Source organism: Triticum aestivum, chromosome 6A (genome assembly GCF_018294505.1).
Source record: "Triticum aestivum cultivar Chinese Spring chromosome 6A, IWGSC CS RefSeq v2.1, whole genome shotgun sequence".
Classification (NCBI taxonomy): Eukaryota; Viridiplantae; Streptophyta; class Magnoliopsida; order Poales; family Poaceae; genus Triticum; species Triticum aestivum.
This window is the reverse complement of record NC_057809.1, coordinates 523,167,888-523,177,894: the sequence shown is the minus strand read 5'-3', so window position 1 is coordinate 523,177,894 and position 10,007 is coordinate 523,167,888. Positions and strand designations below refer to the sequence as shown.

Genomic DNA, 10,007 nt, shown 5'->3' with positions numbered 1-10,007 from the left:
ACTTGCTAGCACATGGCATGCCAAATATTGGCATTACACCAATTAGCCTGTACATGTGTGAAGTTGCAGCAGAGGAACATTGGAGCCATGGTGTTTTTCTCGCCAGGACTTTATCTTGCTTATAGCTATACATAGCCTGGTTTCGCCTTTGATGATGGGGGCGCTCACGTCTTACTAGGCCAACCCTTTAAATTGATTTTGGGAAGGTTCTATGTGTTTTTTTCTGTGTTTGTTTACCGATTTTTTGTCATTTTCCCCCTTTTTCAATACATGTCTATATTGTACACATTGTACTTTTTCGTATACATGTGGACCATTTTTTGATACACGTCCAACATTTTTCAAATACATGCTTTGATATTTTTTTGGAATAAATGTTAAATATTTTTAAATACACATTGAACTTTTTTTTAATAGGATCAAACATTTGTTTAATTACATGAACATTTGTTTTCATTGTATAAACATTGTTTTAAATACATGTGATTTTTTTTAATAAATGCTGATTTTTTAATGAGACAACTATTTGAAAAAAAAACCACACCAATTAGTTTACATTGCATAAACCTTTTCTAAAAATGTGCCAAACATATGTTTTGAATGGTACATGAAATTTTCTAATTGCATGAACCTTTTTTTACATTGTATTTTTGAAATGTCATGAACATATTTTTTAAAATGCGGGAACATATTAAATGCATGATCATTTCTATGAATGGTACAAACATTTTTTTAAAGTTGTGCATCCGAAAGTTTTTACACTGCACAATTTTGGTTTTTAAATAAGCCATGAAAATATTCAAACTTTTAAGCAACCATAGTGACTAGCTAGCGATCAGACGTCATAGTGGGCATAGCCCATTTATAACTTATAAGTGTGCCGCAGGCGGGGAAATACCCCTTGCTCCCTGGATGTAGGTACACCCTGACCCTATATGGGAAATCATTTAATAATTTCAAAAACAAAGCCAAATAAGTTTAGACGTTTATCTGAAATAATCTTGACCTTATTTTGCACTAGTATATAAATTTCGCAAATAAAATTGCAGTGTTGACTTGAGGAAAAATATTTCATATTATAGTTCACTATTCACACTATTTTGGCCGTTTTTTCATTTTAAAGAAGTTATTAGTGGTTTTTATTTTTGTGGAATTGTTTAACAAGTACAATGAAAGATCAAGTTTATTTCCAAAGTATTTTCATAATTTCTAAAGTTTTTAGTTAATTACTATTTTTCATATAAAGTGTATGTACACCCATAGACCAAACGTCCGCGTCCGCTGCAGACACTACCATCAGGGTCACTCTAAAGAAGAGCTACGGTAGCCTCACTTCTGGCCGTGCGGCTTGTTTGTTTCGAATCGGCTGGCAGTTTTTGAAATGTTCTATAGACCGGCTTGGACCTGTTTTAGAACCTTCCTGCATTTTTTGTTTCTTATTACTGATTTTCTTATTTTATTTTTTATTTTATTTTTTGTTTTCTATTTGGTTTTCTATGTTGGTTTTCAATGTTTCTTTTTGGTTTCATCTTTCTTTGTTTTTTTACCCTTTTTTCTCCTTTTCTTGTTTTACTTTTACTTTTATTATTTTCTTTTTTCTAACACATGTATATTTTTCATAGACATTGTACAGTTTTGTATACATCACAAACATTTAAAAATATATGTTTTGAAATTTTTCATGTGCTATTTTTTTCAACCAAACTTTGATTTATTTTGAATGATAGAAAAAAAACAACTACATGAACATTTATTTACATTCTATTAACCTTTTAAAAAAGTAACATATTTAGTGAAATGCATGGACAATTTTTTAAATGGCACATATCTTTTTCGAAATTTGTGATTTAAAAAAATGTCACATACATTTTGTCTAAAACACGGGAACATTTTCAATGCCACAAATGTCTTATTTTTTTTCAACATAGTTTTATGCGAGAAAAAGCCAGTCCCATGATGTATAGTTACGCGGTTTTTATTTTTTTTTTCATTTTAGAAGCAACAAACACATGTGACAAGCCAGGAAAAAGGTATGATTTACAGCGATGCGCGTTCGGTGGGAGGAGACATTCTCGTCGACTACGAGGAGCCTACGGTGACTTTGTAAGATCTCAGGATGATATGCCGGCTTAGTGTATCGAAGATGCTCGTTAGGATATGGTGTGCGTGTGTGCGTTTATAGTGATGAGTGTATGCATGTATATATAAGCGGTTGCATTATTATAGAACAAAACTCCTATTTGCCCCGGAAAAAAAAGGTGCGAGACAAGCAAAGGCTGCCGATCGAATAGAACAGATGCATTGGTTCCTTCGGCGGGAGGAGGGATCGATTCCACTCCTTTTCGAGCGAGCACGCCGTGCTTCCAAGCTACTGCTACTACTACGTGCGGAAAACAAGCAAGCACATGCGGCAGTAGGGTTCGGCGTTCGCGAGGCCGGCGAGCCGGCGAGGTGGCCGCCTTTACACAGCACGCGGCGGATTACGTTTGCTGCGACGCCGCGCATCTCCGCTCCGTACTCCTCCCCTTCACGTCGCGACGCATACGTGCCAACGGCAACGCCACTTCCATACGCAAAGCGGCGGGGCAACATGGGCCGCCGGCCTATCTTCCAACGGCAGAAAGGTCCCGCTGACCTTCTCCTGGCAGGGTCAACACCCCGGCGACACTATCTCAAGCGCCACGCCTTGTGCAGAGCAAGAAACACACGAGCTGGCAGTATAGATTTCCCCCAGTTTATTTGGGATTTTCTCCTTTCGTTTCACTTCAGATTCAGGATGGTCCAGTGCCAGCAGAGTGCATAGCCCTGCTCTGTCTCATCAAAAAGAAACACAGTTTCTCAAATGAAACTTTGCTGCAAGAGTCGTCCTGAGCGCAGAAATCACAAGGAATTTGAATTTGTGTTGCCTACAGCATCTCTGGAGAACAAGCCAAATCTTCATGTAGAATTACACCACAGATATCGTTCAGCGACAGAGTGGAGGCCTCGTCGGCGATTCTTATTCCTTCTCTTTGCATTCCATTGGAAAAGATAGATTGCATCTACGTACACCGTTATTCGTATTGAAAATGCACCTTATTCGTAGTATCATTCTGTATGAAATGGAAAAAAACCCGCCAATTCACATCCATTTCATCCACGCTCCCCTTCATGATCAAAAAGAATTTCTGCAACACACTCAGCTATCGCAAATGCACTGGCACCACAATGCCTAATCCATGAAGCGAATTACTGGTCTCTGCAGTCATCATTCAGCAGGATGACCGGCGGCGATGCCGTACCTGTCGCCGTTGGCATCGGCATCCCGCCTGGCCTTCCACTTCTCGTAGTCGGGGTCGTCGGTGGGCAGCTCGTGGCGGCACAGCGGGCAGGTGTTGCGGATGGCGAGCCACGGCAGGATGCAGGCGTCGTGGTAGAGGTGCGCGCACGGCAGCCTCCGGGCCCCCTCGCCGGCCTCGATGCCGTCCTTGCACACCGCGCACTGCGCGCCGCCCCGGGCCGCGTCCACCACCGTCGGGAGGCCCTCCACGGCGGCTTTCGCCGCCGCGCGCCCGCCCTTGGCCGGGGGCTCGTGCCCCGCCTCCGCGGCCACCTGCCCGAACAGCATGTCGTCGTCGTCGTCGGCGCCGCCGTCGAGGAAGTACGTCTCGATGCCGCCGCCGCCGATGACGCCGGCGTCGTCGACGTCCTCGTCGATGATGAGGCCGCCCAGGCTGCTGGCGGCGAGGAGCACCTCCCACTCGAGGCTCCGCGCCGCGGGGGGCTCGGCCTCCTCCTCGTGGCCCCGGGCGGCGACCTGCTCCCACTCGTCGGCGTCGCTGAGCGCGAGGTCCCAGCGCTGGTGGGCGTCGTGCTCCTCCAGTTGCAGGCAGTCCCAGCAGAGCGGCAGGCCGGGATCGTCCGGCGCCGCCCACGCCCAGTCGGCGCCGTAGTCCTCGTCGTGGAAGTCGAGGCCGAGGAACGCCGCGGCGGTGTCCTGCCGGGCGGCGACGCGGCGGTCCATGCGGCGGGGAGGGAAGAAGGGCGCGTCGGGGTCGGAGTCGGAGAGGAGGGAGGGGAAGGGCGGCCAGAAGGAGGGGAAGGCGAGGGCGGAGGAGGAGGAGGAGGAGGCGGGGTCGTCGTCGCCGGCGAGCGGGAGGAGGAGGTGGTGGGAGAGCGAATTATTCGCCATTGGTGGCAGGGCAGCGGCCCAAAGGCAGGGTGGGGGTGGGGTGGGGACGTTTGCGCTGCCGGTGTTGCTCGCTCTCCCTCTCTTTGCTTTCGTCCACTCGCTGCGCTGCGCCTGGCTTTTGTTTTGTTTTGTTTTCTCCCCCACTTTTTGTGCGCGCTTTAAAATTGGGATGGGATGGGATGGGTTTGGGTTGGGTTGGTGTACCGGACGTCCGGCGCCGGCGACGGGAACGAGGTGGGCGTGCACGGCGTCTGCAGGTGGGCAACGGCTCCGTTGTGCTCGCTCGCTCGTGGGCCGAAAGACGCCCGCCCTGTAGACTCAGCTCCTTCATGACGTTTTTTTAGAAAGGAGGCGCTTGCCCGGCCTTAAACCGAGGCCCTTACAAATCCAACACGTCCATCAAAGTGCAACAAGGTTTAGCGGAACAACACAGCAAAACGAATACAAGCCCGAAGGCGGGTACATAGCGACGCAGCGCTAACGAAGACGATAAAGAAAAAAAAACTAAAGGCTATCGGCCTAGCGAGGGGCGGCGTCCTGCCGGTGGTGTCCCCTTAAAGCCTTCATGACGTGCTTTATTGATTGGCAAAATGGACACATCGTCTGCCAGAAGATCATCAAGAATAACCCCCTCTTCACCCCTGCGAAAAAAATCCGCCGCAAAAAACCCCTCGCCTTGTGCGTCTAGCTAGTATATGCACCACAATATTACTTTAGCTGGGGGTAAACTAAAAGAAATACATGACCAAAATAGCGAGCTAAGGAAAAATCTTCTTCATATATAGCTGTTGTCGGCCCCGCCAAGTTGCCTCCACCTTGCATATACTTTGCTTTGGCGCCATACTGTCATGTTATTCTCTTAATAAACACATGGGGGAGATAGTTAGGTTAGAGATGTGTCCTCTTAAGATCGGTCGATATGTTGAGATCGGCTGTCATGTTATGCCGGTGTGTCCTCTTAGGTTTGGCGGATATGAGTCGGTGCGCCCAGAGAGGTAGGTTAGAGATGTATGATATCTCAGAAGACATGGGTGTTTTTTTGCGTCCAAAAGTTTGCACAAAACGGTAAACAGTACGAAGATTGTAAGCATCATCCCGCGCGCGGGGGAGGGGGTGGCGTGGTGGTGGTGATGACCAAACTTCATTGCTTGTTGTCAAGTGACAATGTGTTCGGCTTCCAAGTGAAGGAGTTTGTAGTGCACAGTAATTGTTCCTCAATTTTAGAAATCAATGTATCAATCCGGAAAGGTGTGGTTCCCTACAACAATATAATATTCTACAATCCAAATGTGTCCCCAACAAAGTTAGCATGGGTGTCAACCTTGCTAGTCTTGCTAGTTGCACAAGATAATTAAAAGATAATGTGGTATTTTTTTTTGTATTTTAGGAATAGAACAAAACCAAAAATAAAAGTACTTGCAAAAAATGTTGGAAGGCGATTCTTATCTAAAAACTAGACCAGAGTTCATAGGTTCACCAAGTGCATCTCTTCAATACATAAAAGTGCGGAAAGTAAACATGATATAGTGTCAAACCCTAGGTTGCCCAATCTTTCATGAATTAGGGACGGATCAAGAGGAACACTCAATCACAAGGGAAACACAAGAAATCACAAACACAACCACTCATGGACATAGATCCAATCACACATGCTCTCTTCACAAATCCACACAACAATCACAAGATTGACAAACAATAAATAACTAGGTCTGTTTCATGTCCGACTTGAGGGATGATACCTCTGTCGCCTAGCTAGATGTCTGGGCTGGGTACGGACAAGCAGACCAGAAGGTTATCCAGGGAACCTTTTTGTTCGGACTTGAGTCCGGATGTCTGGCCTGATTGCATGGTCAACCTTCGCTTCTTCTCCTCGTTTTTTGTGATGGCTCTTCTTTTTCTCGTTACTCCTCTTTCGCCATGGCTTGGACTTGTTCCCTTGCTTCTCCATCCTTGGTACTTGAGTATACACAAGGTGTCTGCTTGATGTAGTATAGCCATGTCTCATATAAGGTTAAGGATAGTCATAGATCCTCTTGGCACTTAGGGTGTTGGTGTAGAATTCATGGTAATGTCCATGAGGTGCTGCTTGCTCTCTCCTAAGTGTGGTTGGGTAACCCTTAGTGTAAGGGTGAATTAACCTGACAATAAGTATTTCCCTCGATTGAGAATTAAGGTTTATCGAACCAGTACGAATATCTTCTACAAAAGTCCTCGCTACCTGCACATAAAACACAAAACAGACTTAGCCCTCAATATTTCAGGCTATGTTCGGTTACGCCCTTCCCCGCGTGGTTTTGGGCCCAAACCACGGGGATCCAGGCGGATCGGCCCCACTAGGAAATAATCTCCGCGTTTTCGTTTGACGCATTCGGTTAAGCCTCGAGGGGATCTTTCCTCCGTCAAAACCCCTCAAAACCGCGAGGAAAAAATCAGCTCCAGCCCATCCGTGGAAAAAATCCGCCTCTCTCTCTCGTAATACGTAGCGGGGGCGTGGGCTTAACCGAATGGAAGAAAGAAGCCCCGATCATCTTTGTGGCAGGGAGTCAACCCCCACAAGGGTCAGGTGCTGACACCCAATACCGGCAGGTATTAGTTCCATTAGGGGAACTAATCTATTGTAACCGAACAAGGCCTCAAGGAGGTTGTAAAGCTTCTTGTTTGAAGGAGTACTTCTTACTTAGTTGCTCTCGTGTTAACTAGTTGCTTCCGAGGAGGAAGAACGAGCAAACTGAATGGTCTTAAGTCCCTAAAAAAAAACTGAATGGTCTTAAGTGAGCCCATATAGTAGTAGTATATACACGTTGTGGCCCAGCCCATTAGATGGATTCAGTTCACGGAGCGACCTGAACCTGGAGAAACCGATCGAGAACGATCCCCAATTTCCAACCCTAGACGCGCCTCCTCCTCCAGTCCTCCCGGCTGACGGCTCAACGGCTCGACGCCGCCGGACTGCTCCTCCTCCTCCATGCCGCCGCTGCCTGCTGGGTCCTCTTCCAAGTTCTAACCTTCCGCTATGCAATTTTTTTTTGTGTCCTGGCATCTTTGAATTTCATGTTTACAGTACACAAAATTGGAAGACACTGAAATTTAGTATCTACTTTGATGTTGTAGCTCATTCCACAAGATGTACTCCCCCCGTCCCATAATATAAGAGCGTTTTTTACACTACACTAGTGTAAAAAACACTCTTATATTATGGGACAGAGGGAGTAGTATTTAACAAAGCTAACCATCTTAAAGGTATATTACCATCTTGTCGAAAGCTACAACCTTGAATCCTAACAAAGCTAGTCCTGCCTGAAATAGTCCAAACCACGTTGGTTGCTTTGATATTGTGTAATATTTACTTGCAAAAGAAAATATGTTTAAAGAAAGCAAATCTTTGTCCATTTTCCTAGGATCCAGATTAAACCCTCTTGGAATAAGAGCAGCAGCAAGATCTCTCCTACGGGTCTGCAAACCCCACAAACAAGATAAGAGAGACATACTTAATGGATCAGCGATGAATCCACATTCAGAAACTACTGTAGAATCGTCGGTGCTATACATATGCATGAAGTACAATAAAAATATTGTAGTTAACTTGTTGGGTATATCACTGCTGTTGCCTCCTAATTTTTGTGATGAACGAATAGTGCACGTTTTGCGTGTAAATCCGAGATGCCTCGAAAGGTTGGGAGGTGAACTTGTACTGGTGCTTCCTCCTGCAATTTCTAATGCTCTGACAAAGGTTACCTTAGCAGCTGTTGGAATGGACAATAGCAGACAAGTATGCTACAAAGTTAATACAAGCTGATTGAAGTGATTTATTTTTACCTCACAGTTGCATTTTGTTGGCAGATTTTTGTGGAGTTTGATCGCTGTTGTGGAATGGTGGGACATTATCACTTGCAAACAGAGTTCTGCTGCAGATATTTTCGGTGAGTAACTAAGTTTGTACTTTGCCAAGTTTAATTTGTTTGACTTTCCTGTGCAATTTCAAGGGAAGTCGACGGCTTATCTGAACAATGCCCTGCAATTGTAATCAAAGTTGCAAGAAATGACATTATTTCATGTCCGAAGCAGTTTTATTAACTATATTGCCATTTTAGCAAACCAAGAAGTGTACTATTTAATGACCTCCATTGCGACCAAACATCAGAGTTCATTGCAAAATAATCAGTATCCTAGTTCATGATCCTAAACTGTAAGTAAATCTTTGACTGAGCCAAATGACCTCAGTTCCAATGTACATTATTTCCCAAGCTATATTTTATCTTGTTGAGAAAATCTCCTGCGAAAAGAGTGAAGTAGATGAAGAACCAATAGTCTCAATGTGTGGTAGAACCAGGGGTCCTACCGGACCTGCTCCGGAGGTTGTAGGGGAAGGATGGAGTGGGACGGGGCGATGATCGGGCGCGCCGGCGGCTGGGCACCGGCGCGTCGGAGGGAGATGGCGGCGGCGGCTAGGGTTAGAGGCGGCTAGGGTTCCGGCTCCTCTGGGAGCCGAGCAATAGGGATAATAACATTCTTATTGCTCAATTCCAAAAAGAGTCTTACAGCCTATATTTATAACCTAGATAACTTGCATAAGAATTAACCTAAGATAACTTGCATAAGAATTAACTTAAGATAACTTGTGGGCTAAGATTGCCCAGTGGGCCTAGTTAAACCGGCCATAACACTTCTCCCCGCCTGCACAAACAGCTCGTCCTCGAGCTGTAAGGTGGGGAAGCGCTTGCGGAACTCCTCGAGGCGATCAACCAGCGTCAAACACCTTCTCGACGGCTGGGGCGGCCAGGTCGGCGGCGACGGCGTCCTCCGGAATGTAGTCTGCAACCTCTAGGTAGAAGAGTCGCGGGCAGGCATGGCCTGGCGTGTAGGGCTCGTCGCATTTGAAGCACAACCCTTGACGGCGACGCTCGAGTAGCTCGACTGAGGTGAGCCGGCGGAATGGGCGCGCCGCGGTCACGGCGAGGGGTGCTGCAGAAGCCTGCGCAGGCCGACCCTGCGAGGAATCCGGCCCGGGTAGCGACCCAGCGGTCCGGGACGGTGATTCCTGCTGGATGGCCATCGCGCGGCGCTCGAACGCGCGGGCGTAGTACATGACCGACTGGAGATCCTGGGGTCCCCGAAGCTCCACGTCCACGCGGATGTGATCCGGAAGTCCACCGACAAAGAGGTCGGCCTGCTGTTGCGCCGTCATGCCCGACGCATGGCATACCAGGGCCTGGAAACGGTCGGCGGAGTCCTGCACCGTGGAGGTGAAGGGAAGGCGGCCGAGCTCCGCCAGGCGGCTCCCGCGAAGCGGAGGCCCAAAGCGAAGGAGGCAGAGCTCGCAGAAGCGCTCCCAAGGGGGCATGCTGCCCTTGTCCTGCTCGAGGGCGTAGAACCAGGTCTGGGCTGCACTGCGGAGGTGGTAGGATGCCAGCCAAGTGCGCTCCGACGCGAGCGTACGCTGGCCACGGAAAAACTGCTCACACTGGTTGAGCCAGTTAAGCGGGTCCTCCGTGCCGTCATAAGTGGCGAAATCGATCTTGGCGAACCGTGGCGGCGTCTGGGTCGGCGCGCCATGGCCGACCGGCTCGGCGGTGCGGAGCAGTGATGATGACGGCGCCCGGTCAACGGTGGGAAGGCCGTCGTAGGCCCTCGCAGAGCCGGACGAGGCCCTAGGCTGCAGCGTGGGTACCGGTGGGTCCCCGGCCTCTGTGTAAACTGGCGGTGGCGATGTCCCGATTAGCCAGGCCGGTATCGGGGACGGTGACGGCGGAAACCGGACCTGCTGGATCGGAAGTCCTCCCGGTGTGGACTGGCCCAGTCCGGAGCTGGGCGGCGGCGGTGGGAGCTGGACCGGCGC

At 48.1% G+C, this 10,007-nt stretch overlaps 1 pseudogene; it reads right to left on the bottom strand.

The window, feature by feature from the left end:
* Positions 1 to 2,964: 2,964 nt before the first annotated feature.
* Positions 2,965 to 4,239, bottom strand: LOC123130896 (uncharacterized; annotated as a pseudogene).
* Between the last annotated feature and the right edge of the window lie 5,768 nt (positions 4,240 to 10,007).